The sequence below is a fragment of the Parus major genome, chromosome 4, assembly GCF_001522545.3.
Source record: "Parus major isolate Abel chromosome 4, Parus_major1.1, whole genome shotgun sequence".
NCBI lineage: Eukaryota > Metazoa > Chordata > Aves > Passeriformes > Paridae > Parus > Parus major.
In genome coordinates this window covers 12,356,204-12,369,079 of record NC_031771.1, presented here as the reverse complement: position 1 = coordinate 12,369,079, position 12,876 = coordinate 12,356,204, and the positions used below count along the sequence as shown (strand labels likewise).

Genomic DNA, 12,876 nt, shown 5'->3' with positions numbered 1-12,876 from the left:
ACCTGGAATGGCAGCGTATCCTTAACATCAGTGACCATTTGCCACCTACATGTAAAGCTCAACACAGCAATCAAAAACTCTACCTTCTGTTATAAAGAAGCTTAAATATTGCTTAAAATTGTTTCTAGTTAGCTAAAATTTACTTTGCTTATTTGTTTTGCTCTAGATAGATATCTAACTCAATAGGCTGCTGCAGTGAGAAAACATCAACTACCAAATTATAATAGGCACCACCAAATGATAATAGGCTGGCACCTCCAAAATAAGAGGAGCCAAAGATTATTCTCAAGACTTCTCTTACCTTTAGCATACAGGGGCAAGACATATCATGTCAGCCTGTCTCATAAAGGAGGGAAAATATTACACAATTTCATAATAATGTGTCTTCGATGAAAATGAAATCTCAAACAATTCTAGCAAACGATTTGCAAAATCTGGCTACCACCAGAAAAGTCCCAATAGGAGGAATTTTAGTTTCCACCCTAGGTCAAATTATTGTGAGAGAGTTACATGAATGCAAAATATTCAATATAGGAATCCATAACATTTTAAAGCCATCCTTCAATAACATCTGACTCCATGAATAAGATTTTAATCCTTTGGCAGGTCATTAATAAAATCTTTAAGAAGTTGCTTGTGGAACACAGAACTGGTGTGTCTACTAGGAAATTCTAATTAGAAACCCAAAACGACCTTATCTTAAACATAGTCTAGCTGCAAAACAGAGGTTCAGTTACTCATTTCCAAATGGCTACGTGCTTTCTGGTAGTTCAGTTCTCGGTCACAGAAGCCTCCATACCAAAACTGAAGTAATTATGAATACTACAGTTTCTTAGGTCATATTTTGTATCTTCTAGGTGCCAAAAAAACCCAAAACCACAAAAAAACACAGCCCAAAACAAACAAAAAACCAACAACAACAAAACAAAAACTGAACAAACAAAAAACCAAAACCCAACAAACCACAGGAAATCTTTGCTTTCTAATCTTCATTTAACCTGGTAACATAAAATTGGTGGTGCTATATTTTGCATACCTGCGTTGTCTGGTCTTGAGCTACACCTGTAAACTGCCTGCTCTTACTGAGTGCCTTCATCAGCCAACAATTCATCTTAATTAAGGCCTCCCCCTGACCTGCCACCTCCCCAGAACCAGCTGCAGTGATAGCTGTCTCAACTCTTTACTGCGACAAAATGCATCTTCATTGCCCGAAATGCACTGCAAACCTCAGCAGTCACAACCACAACAGTAAAAAATAAAAAGGAGGCACAGGAATCCTCAAATACTCCTCACAACTTACAACAGCCACGAACAAAGTGATCCATTTGTGCTACAGATTATTGCACCACTGATTAACCCTCAATAGCTGTGACTCATTTTATTGTGTCTTCTCATCTAAAACTGACAGGGTCACCACAGCAACATGATTTTAGTTGCCCTTGCAGGTGGAAAGGAAGCAGAGAAGTTGCAAGCATCAATGCAGCTGGCAAAAGAAGTTAGTATAATGTTCAAACATACTGCTTTGTTGTACACAGACAATTTGCAACAAAAATAAATAATTCCCTGATCACAACTGTGCTAAAATATCCTGTAGTTTGGCATTATGGCCTGGGAATGGCCATAAGTTTACAAAAGTTCTCCTGTTACCTGAAAGACTAAAATTGATCTAAAACCTCCATGAAAAAGCTGTAAATCACTTATGCTCTGAGCTGTGCATAGCAATTCCCAACTTTCCTAGGAGACAAGCCATTGACCAAAAGGCTAATTGAGGCACCAAAACCAAGCTGGCTGATTACCTGCTCCTTCACCCATTCATTCCAAGGAGTTGCCCTCGTGTGTTGTACACACCATATAGGAGAATGCCCTTAAGCAATCCAGAGTAAATTTACCATAGCCACCACAATGTATCAGAAAAAATTGTCTGCTAAGGTTGATAAATCAGTCAATTACCTGCTTCCTCGACTTTTATTCTTGTGTAAATGTTTTCAACCTGACATTAGCAATACTTATAAGAAGATGACCTGCACATTGCCAAAACCAACTATTTAAATTACTTGCAAATCCTTAATTGCTATAAACAAGATTACAACAGGCTTGTTTAAAATCGTTTCTAAATACCAAAGTGATAGCTCCAGAAAATAAAGCTCTCTTGCTGTCATTATTTGAGGCTGCTGTTCCACATTAACTCTGGCTCTGTGTAGGACCCTCAGAGCTCCCTCAGCCCACTTGAACATCACAGCAAGAGCAGCTGCTGTCTCTCCATCACTGCTCCTTGCCTGGCTGAGCACAAACAGGGCAGGAGGTTCCCAGTCTCCGTAACTCCTCCTATGAGGTCTAAACCACCTTCCTCCCCAAGCCGTGCATGTCTATAAAATAGGGAGAAACCTTTAATGTACAGAAGAAGGTAATGACAAGCAAATATTACTGAAGCACTACAATTACCGATTTCATCTTCAAGGCAGAGCTGCCTCAGTGCCCCTGGTGGGAATCTTAAGAACAGTCCAATTCTCACAGGTGGCAGAAGAGTGTCAAAAATCTACAGGCCATGGTTCTTGCCAGTGAGCTAATTTGGGCTAAAAATAGAATATTAAACCTATGGCAAGGTAGATGCACATGATCCCAGGTAAAATTTCCCTTTCCATACCTCCTCTCTCACTGGTAATAGCAAGAGATTCCCAGAACAGGAGAATAGAAAATAGCTAATGCACAGATGCTGAAACCAAAAGAATAATTATACATATCATCCTTCTTTCTCCACACAAAGTTATTAAACACAATGGAGTGTGCAATAAAACTGGATTCCTGTATCTCTTCAAAGACATAGTCAAGTTTTGAAATTGAGAGGTGACAAACTGTGACCAGGTTTTGTACAGGTACAGGCTGATGTAAGCCTAGCACAGCTTCAATATTTGAGGAAAGCCCTATAGAAGTTTTCAGCTGTGCTGCAAAACACACAGCAGTGTCCAGAACACATCTAGTTATTTAAAGCAGTATGTTTTCCAACTTTTTCCTCACTGACCACTGCTCCTCTGAGGGACAACTGCTCTACAGATGCTCAACCTCAATAACTTAACTCAGCTTCCCCAATAACCTATTAAGTGTATCTTTCCTACAGCACCCTACTAGAAAACAGGCTCTCTTTTAGGCTGAAACTATTTTTTGTTTGGTCATATGTGCCTAGGACAGCAGGTTAACTCTCTGGCTTGTACTCCTATGCACTGTACATAACCAACAAATGTGGAGGAAACAGAATTTCCTTGTCTCTCATGCACAAGGTGATCTTTGAGAGCACTTTCTGATGTCTTACTGTTGCTACAGAAAACAGAAATTCAGGAGATATTTGGCTGTAAGGGTAATCAGAAGTCCTACATGGTATTTCTGATCTGCCTTCTCCACGACTACTGTCTCTAATTTCCTAAGCCAGGCCAAAAATGTCAGGGATGATACAAATGGCAACCTTTACTTTTCCTCTCCTCTCCAATGCTTAAAGGCATGTTGTATCTTCTCTTGAATCAGTTCCAAATAACTTCTCTTTCTATTAACTTCTGAAACCACCAATAGCATTCAGGGTGTGACACTGATAAAGTACTGCTATTGCCAAAATGAAAAATGGCTATTTCTTTCTCTTCTTTCCTACCTTTTCCTGGCCAATCTTCTTCAGCTGGCATAGAAAGCTTATCATAAATACTGACTAGCAAAGGGTGAAAAAGAGAATTATTAGTGATAAAAGCAGTGATTACACCCCAAGTATTCTTGAAGAAAGAGAAAAAGAAGAAAAATACATCCCACCAATGTACTTTTACTATACAAGGGTTAAAGCAGAAAAAGCTGTGTGTGAAGCTTTGCCAATAGGTGTGAAGATTCTCTAAAGAAAACTTCCTGTTGAGCCACAAGGAAAAAAACCAACAACCAAACAAGCATTCAAAAAGAGAGATCTAATGTCTGTATACTATCCTGCTGAGCCTCCAAACATCCCCACAACCATCATATACCCCAACAGCTCTGTCATTGCAATCTAGAACTCTTGGATCCAAAACTGTTAAAGGAACACAGTTTCAGCTTACAGCACCAGTAAAATAGCAAGAGAAAAAAAATCTTGCTTGCTGAAGGCAGGTTTTCATCTCCCAGGTACAAGTTTAAACCAAGTAGCTTCTGGGGAAGGCAGAAGAACATATTCTCTCTATTGCTGCAGGTGTCTGGCTGGCTGCTCTTCATAGAATGGACATACTGGGGTTTGAAAAACTGTCAAAGAACTGGTTGTGTTTGCCTACTTTGATAAGATGATGTGCTGTTGTACATCCTGACCTATGCCTACTTTGACTTTTTTGGTCAGCTCATTATCTCCTTCTCTGAGCATGAATAAGACATCATCTCAATTTCCCAGTCCCTCTGGCATCCTGGCAAAAGCAGTTCATTCCACTCAATTCAGAAGCATAGTTACCACTACAAATTCAGTAATCCCACCACTTCTGTCTGATTTACACACAGGGCCAAGTTCTCTCCTGTGAGAGACATGGGTATTTGGCAAAGGAGGAACACAGCACGAGCTCTGATTGTCCCTTGTGTTTTCTAACCCAGCCTCAGCCTGGAGATCAGCTTAGCAGCAGCAGCTGGAAATGGCTCTTAACTAGCAGTAAGTAGATCAGAACGCATTCCAGCTGTGGTTTCATCTCTAACCGTTTCCGTCTCTGATTCACAGCCTATTCCAAGCTGCAGTGATATGAAGACATATGAAATAATAGGATTATTCCTCTCCTAGAAACATCCCCATGCAATAAGAATCTCTATCTGGGGACCAAGGCAACTTCCATAACTTTTGCATCACCCTAGGACTACAAGGGAGATCAGAAGAAGGCTGCAAAGATTGCCCATTCCTGATAATAGACATTAAGTTCAATTTAAAAAATAATATTAAGGGAACTCACTGAAGTCATCTTAAATTATTCTAAATATTGAAGTCAGAAAGGTAGCAACAACAAATACTGTGAACTTTCCCTTTTACTAACATACAGAAAGATAAAAACCCACATTAAGCACTCAAAACATTGACTCTTAGAAAAGGACTTTTAAAATACATGAAATTGTTGCTTTAGAACACATTTATTAAAGATGTTCCAGGAATCAATAAAGAGACAACAAAGTAAACTAGAAATCCCTGTCATCTTAATATGCAGGTGGCAATAAACAGAACATTTAGATGTTCTCTTCTCAGATGAAGCCTCAGATCAAGGTGCTATAGTGCCTGTAATTATCCCTACTGTGCTCACAACCCCTATGAAGAGGTCACAAAGCAAAAGGAGGAGCTCACAAACTGTGTGGATGGCAATATTCAACCACAGCAGGTGACAACAACCAGAGTATCTGCTTTAACAAAAATCCCATTTCGTTTTAACTAGTTTCCGTTTATTTTTGCTATAAGCAACTTCTCCTGCTCGATTTCTGGTAAATAATGGGCTCCTCATTTACCATTTTATTCTGCCCCATTAGTCACCTGAGGTGTTTTGTTTTCATTAGCCTTCCAACTAGTTCAAAAACAAAAAGTTTAGATTTCAGATACTGAAATTATTCCCTCCTGTACATGTCACAGGAATCTATTTGCCTATAAATTAACCTTTTCCTCTCTCCCAAAGTCAGATTAAAACATGGTAAATTATATTCCCTGAGTTCCTAATTCCTCCCACAAGGATGATATTATGGTGAGGTACCTAAGAGAAGTTTGAAGAAGTGTTTGTTTTGTCATGCTGTGTTTGTTACCAAAGACAGCTGCTTTCTCTGTCCCTGAGAGGATTGCTTGGGGTTAACAAGCAAAGCCAAATAAGAGAGGATTAGGAAGCTACTCATAGTGGTAGGAGAGCATACAGGCACAGAGATACAGCAGAATTGGCACTGCTCACTCCGAGACACATGGTTTTAGGCACTACACCTCAGCTTTCAACCTTAAATCAGAGGTCACATAATTAACGTGCAAGCACTCAATTAGAAATGGACATTCTTCAAACCTTGTTATTTTGAAGAAATTTAGGATTTTGAATGCCAAACTCCCAGTACAAGAAACTACTGCTATGGATACTTAGGGGGACAGATGTACCAGAAATGATAGCAATCTATTTTGATATTCTGCCTAAAAATCCACATAAAATTTAGATAAAGAGGAATAGCTAAAAGTGAAGAGAAACTTTCACGTTTCCAATGTTCAATCCATTCATGGCTTTTTCTGCTGAACAAACAAGCAGGTGGGACAGTGGTGGTGGAATTTGATTTTATTTTTCCAAATAGCATTTTTCAGCTGAAAACTCTGTGGGCTTTACCAAAAACTTTTACACAGGCCAGTAAAAGCCTTCAAAGACAACAACTCTGAATCTCCTGGGAGCATGTCCATACTAAATAACGCAGTGCTATGTGGTGATATCTGAGCCAGCTGGAGTATACCCACAAGTAGTAGAGCTGAATTAACCTGGGCACACTGCTGTGATAACAGCCTCCTGTACACAAGGCAGCTTATTTAGAGCTTGCTTTGTTATCTCAGTGTGGTACAGCACTGTGCAGGAAGACAATATAAACAATTATGATGAAGCCTATTTAGGTCTTACAGGCAATGTTCAAGTACCTCAAGGTGGGCAGAAGAGCTCCCTTCAGAGTTATTTGCTGTGCAAAGAACTCCCTTTGGCAACGCAGAATTGACAAAAGGATTATGTCAGCCTTTCCTTTCCAGAATGAGGAGCAGGGTGAGAGCCTGGAGGCAGCAGAAATTGGAGCAGCTCTAGGCTGTTATGCTTACTCTGATGCCTGAGGAGGGCTCCTCATAGGCTCAAAGTGACAGAAACACAAAGGTAGATAAGAGGAAGTTCTGCTCCAAGCACATAAAGAAATGGGTCCTCGGTCATTAGTTGTCAGGTCTAGATTTGGCACAGTAATTTATAAAGGCAGAGACTCTGGCTGTGCTTCAGGAAAGCATGCAAACACAGCTACACCACCAGCTGCTGTCTAAATACTCTAGTCTGCCACCCTCTCTGTTCCTTACTTTGCACTCCAGATAATGATCATCTAGTCGAGGAAGATCTGTTAGTATTTTAATTTTTGAGATGAGTAATTATTTGTCCTACTACACAAATCAAAGTGAAGTCTAGAAGATTACAAAGAATCTGCGTTCATTAAAGTCACACATGAGGATTATTCATTAAGCTAAATACACACTTAGTAAAACCAGCAGTTCTTCTAACACATTTTTCTAAAAGTTACTTGCCCTGATACAAAATCTATCAGGCATAGAGATTCAGGACATGTCCAAAACATTCATTCAAGATAAGAAGTTGTAACTTTAAAGCAAGCTTGTGCCAGGTCTTTTCCCTTTCAGAAACTTTCTGATAAAACTTGAGACCATGCAGGAGAGAATTCTTGCACCTGCCTAGAAAAGCATAGAAAGCCTTGCAACAGAAGAAAACCACATCCAAGCTGCAAACCTCAGATGAGGGCCAGCAGAGCTACAAACCCTTCTTGAGGAAGGGAATCCTTGGGGCAGGGCCAAGCAGAATTCAAAGGGGTGATGACAGTAGCTTGGCTTTGATTTGCTTCAAAAATGTTATTTCTACCCTAGTAAGAGCACCCCAAATAAAAGAAACAGTGCAGAGGTTTGGAACTTGATTTCATTTACTGAAACTTCTGATTACATCACTTATTACAAGACCACTACCACTTGGTAACCCTTTAATTTTTAATGTGATTTATTCTAAACAGCAATTAAATCATCAGTCTCATGTGCAACCTTCTCTCTCCTGGTCTGCTGTGCTATCAGCACTGGTCACTCTTTCCCCTCTGCTCCCAATCCTAAGTTGTCTAAGTACTGAAAAGAATAAGGGAAAGGAGTATTTATGTGGGCCAGTTTCTCTCTCTTTACTGAATGTTTCTCAGAAAAAAACCTCAAACATGACTCTTGTGTCATTCCAAATTACCTGAACTTGGACTCTCTATGAATTCTTAACCTGCAGAGTGAAACAGCCTTATCTTAGTGTTAGGCTTAACTTGGAACTCCAATACTCAGTACAATTACACCACAAACAAGGAAATTCCTTGAAAGGCAGAAGAAATTTCAAGGAATAGAGTTAACTCCTAAGCTGTCAGGTTTAGACAGGACATTCAAAATATTTGGTGTCTAGACAAAGAAGGATACCAAGCAAGAAAAAGAGAAACTGTCTTTGGGAGCATAACACTACCATAAAGGTGTCTGTAAGATTGCAAAAAAGAAAACCTGGAAGACAAGCTTTCAAGTGAGCTTATGGGTACAAGTTGCTGACTCCCTCACTGCAGTAGCCACAACGCAGTGTATAAGTGTAGCATTGATACTGTCTGTAGCCTAGAGCACATATCCCAAAATGAACTATGGGATGGAGTTTTATTATTTAACCACATTTAAAAAATAAAATCCCTGGAAAAAAGGACACTATCCACCTTTTAGAGGGTTTTTTTTTTATCCCTTTAGACCAATATAATTTATTATTCTTCATGTCCGTATCAATATATAGCATGTGTTGTTCAGAGAAAACATTCTAGATAGAACAAAAAAAAGTTTTGTTTTTGGGGGGCAAAAAGAGAGAGGAAAAAATCTCCCCCCATTCCCATGAAAACTGGATTCTGTTACATACTGCTGGCTACTTTGCAGTCTAGGTATTTTGCATATTATTATTATTTTTGAAAGGCATACGATACTTTAGCCTCCAAACATCCCGGAGGGATTTGTACAAGTAAACCCAAATGATACAAATCACGTACCATGAATAGAAAACTAGGCAACAAAAAACTAGGAAAAATCCCCAAATTGTTATTTAGAATATATACTCTTACAGAACTCCATAGTCATGCTTGAAAAGCTGCAATAGTAAAATGATTTCAGACAATCTGTATCAGCTCTCCCTAACCATCTGAACTCATGTCTATATTATGATTTCTTTACAATGTGAAAGGGAAATAAAAAGTCCTCTATACAGTGCTTCATGACAAATCACATGCCTTGTGAAGCTTCATGTTAGAAACCCTTTTAACTTCCAAAAAGTCCTCTTTTGTAGGTCATGCTCTCATTATCTTGCTCTGGGATCTGGTCTGATTAAATTATAGGAAATTACTAATACTTCACTTTGAACAGCCAGCTCCTCCTGGCTCCTCTTCTTCCTTCTTTTTTTTCTAAATTTAATTCCTCCTACTCCTGCCTTCTTACATATGAAAAAGACAACAATCACTCTCATACAAAGATTAAGTAATATTCATTCTTTATCCATTTTAAAAGTAAAAATGTGTTCTGTCCGCATGCTCTTACCCTTCCCATTCCACTGCTCTCCCTGCTAGTTTTCCTGTTTGGCCAGCTATAAAGTTTGCAGTTTTGTTCTAAATCTTTGACACCCCTACTCCCTCTAAAATCTCACTCAGAAGATCCCGAAGACTTAATTAGCTAAATGAATACAATACTGACTCTTTGGTAGCCTAATCTATATTCCAGTGTGACTTATCCATATTTTGCACCATCAAACAACACTAAGACATAGCCTACAAAAACACATTGATGTGCTTTAGACATTTATCACTGAAAGATCTTGTAGAATTGACTTAGTTTGCATAACACAAAAATAAATAAATAAATAAATCAGCATACAAGTTTAAAGAGACAGACTTTGCATGTCAGAAAGGGTCCCCATAAAGGGAGATGGTATTTTTGAAAAATCTGTGAGGACTTCACTAGTATAAGAGGGACAAAATGAGAAAACTGTTTTTAGATGGAGTAATGGGGTTGTTACTCAATCAACCAAAAGGCTGCTGTTTATTTGAGAGGTGTATTACAGCACCACCAGGACAAACATAATGAGAGTATTAAAATTATTAACCTCATAATACCAAGAATAATAATTTTTCCTTGTGAGGATCCTCTTGTGGACTATGTGCTATATCAAGATCCCTGCAGTGGCAAGAGGTCAAAAATAGTAAACATGCTAGAAGAATAAATAAAACATGTTAGAACAATAAATAAAAGCTTCCCCTTATACATACTGTGTGTGCTAGTAAAGTAATAAACTCATCTGAAAGAGAAAGATTCCTGTTCCTGACAGAAGCATTTTGTCTTGGAGGCAACTCTTAAATACCAAATAACAGCAAAAGCACTCCTAACATTGGGAAGTCTTTCGAAAAGCCCATCCAATGCATCTTGTCTTGCTATTAGAAGGTATCAGATGAAGCAAACTGCACAAATAAAACATGAAGGAATCTCTAAATCACTGTTAATTTACTTGTTTGACAGCACTTTTTTTCCTCTGATGATATAATCGAGCAATAAAGACACAACGTAATAAAAAGCTTCACAGAGTTCAAGTGTTTTTTTTTTTTTTACTCTATAGAAACAGCTGAACACTTCAACAGAGTATCTGGAACATCCAACACCGTACCTGACCATGAAAGGAAGGAGAGTTACACCCGTTCATAATCAGATATCCAGCTTTTGATATGGAAACTAATATTGTATCAATTCCGCATCTCCTCCTTTTAACAAAACAAATCCAACAGAAACTGCCACTGCAGTTTGTCCTGCACTGAAAACATTCTTCAGAAACTCACAGCAGTTCAAACTTCTCAATGTAGCATTTAATTCTGCCTGAGACTCTGAAATAAATGCAAGCTTTGAATAAATGGAATTGTGGCATTCATTCGCAAATTGCATTGCTGACAAGCCTCTGAGACAGAACCAAACCCCAAGGAGTATTGATTGCTGCACTTAAGGCAATGTAGTGCTCTAGATCTTAAACATTTACTCGAGTGCCTGAAGACTTCCCAAAACTTTTACTTTTCAGGCTGAGCTCTTCTGAGTCACATCGAGCAGTTCAGAGGTAGCAGACTTTCAGGAATCCTCAGTAAAGAAAACAACAGCCTGTGGTAGAATGGAAAGTGAAGCAACAAGGAGCAGAAAGAAAGGGTTGTGTTTATAAATATATTTTCAAAGATTCTTATGCTGAGTAAATGAGAAAGAAATCTCTAACTGCTAAAGTAGCTGAAAGGGAAAAAAACTCCTAACACACATACACACAGAAATGAGAAAAATTCCTTTAAACGTTCCAGTGAAAATGAATTGACTTGTCCAAGTTAGCCACATCTAAATGCAACCATAAGACACACAAGTACTGGGCAAAATTTTAAGTTATAGACTTAATTCTGACATTGTAAATTAAGTATTTACACTGCTGCAGTATTTTGTTTGGGTATGAATGAGCCAGTGTCTGTCCAGGAACTTCTAAAATCCTTTCCTCATTCATTTGTACCTTAAATTAAGAAGGATGCACTTTCTTTTGTGTTTTACAGAGTGTGATTAAAGACATTCTGTTGGCATCTGTAACTAAACAGCTCCCCAAATCTGACTTCTTTGGACACAAAAACTCCACTTTACAATACATGTAAATACTGGAGTCTCAAAGGGCCCATCCATCTGACTGAACCCTGAGGTTCATCCTGCTTTGATCAGAGGGCTAGGCCGTACGACCTGCAAAGGACCCTTCCAAGCTAAATTATGTTGTAAACAACTCCAGTGACTGAAAGTTCAACCTCAACTCTGTCATTTTAAGCAGATGCCACCCAAACACACTATTATTGCATCTAATAATATCAATCCTTCTCTCCCTTCAAACACTGAGACATTAGTATTTAGCAGCTCCCTTGGAACTGAAACTCTGGCAGCAGCCTGGTACATCTCCAGCAAAGTCTTGTAGAAAGCACTTCTTCACCATTGCATGTTTTTTGGCAGCGCAGTCTTCTGAAGCAAAACTACCTGCAAATGTAGGTGAGGGCTGTCCATTGGAGTCAGTGGCAGAACTATAAAATCAGGGTGCTAGTCAGCAGCGACAGCAATCCTCAGGTGCTCTGCAGGGTACGTAACAATTTATGAGTAATTAACTAAGGCCTAGAAATCCTGAGCATACAGCTTCCTACCCGAGCTGTACTAGAGCCAACAAGGACTTGCCACACTAAGTTACATTTGCTCAGTCACACTGTAACACTCAAATTATTCTGTGTATCGACATCTGACTATAAATTCGCAAACAATAGCAACAGAATCCAAAATATCCCAGGGAGGTTCGTAAGATGCTACATTGCTTAGGTGCCCTGGAGAGCATTCACGCACCAGCAGCAACCTGTAACATGTCTTGGGAGCGAATCACAGCACGGTGCCCTCAGTGGGGCAGAGTCAAGGTGAGCACAGCAGCTGACAGCTTCTTTTGGGATGCTCGTGGGGCATTTTACATTCTTCTGCCACCATTAATACCTCAAAATGAAATATATTCTTTGTCCCGCTAAGAAAGGCATTGCTAAAACCAGCGAGAATCAGAGACTAAAAATGTATTTTACACTGAGTACCCATTAAAGCAACGTGTTGCTTAAAAAAACCCGAACACCCAAACAAAAAACCCACCCAAACCAAGTCACTATTTACGTCATCTACACACTGAATTCCAAGCTATTTGCTTAGTCTAGAACACTATTATTTTGAGTTATCTAAAGTATTATTACTATTGTTAGATAATAGCTTTTGATCCAGTGCAGTCTAGTTGCAAAAGAAATTAAAATTAACTAATCCCACTGGAAGGTGGGATTCATGTGGGACAAATGGCGGGTGCACCTTTCATACACTGGGAAAAAAAATCTCCTATGAACTGAACTAAAAAATTAATCCGAAAGAAGTACAAATTAGGCCGTGTGTAAAAAAAAAAAAAAATCAAAAATATCCAAAATAATAACACAGGCCGAACTCTATCAGCACAATGAGGGCAATTGTTCCTCGGCCCAGAAAAAGCCGTGACTTCCCCCGGCGCGGCGGTCAGGAGGTCGGGGCCGCGGGCGGCCTCAGCCGCA

At 39.1% G+C, this 12,876-nt stretch overlaps 1 protein-coding gene across 1 annotated transcript in view; it reads right to left on the bottom strand.

The window, feature by feature from the left end:
• ZNF827 (zinc finger protein 827) overlaps window positions 1–12,876 on the bottom strand; it is a 98,672-nt gene that overhangs the window by 85,143 nt on the left and 653 nt on the right. The window lies entirely within an intron of this gene.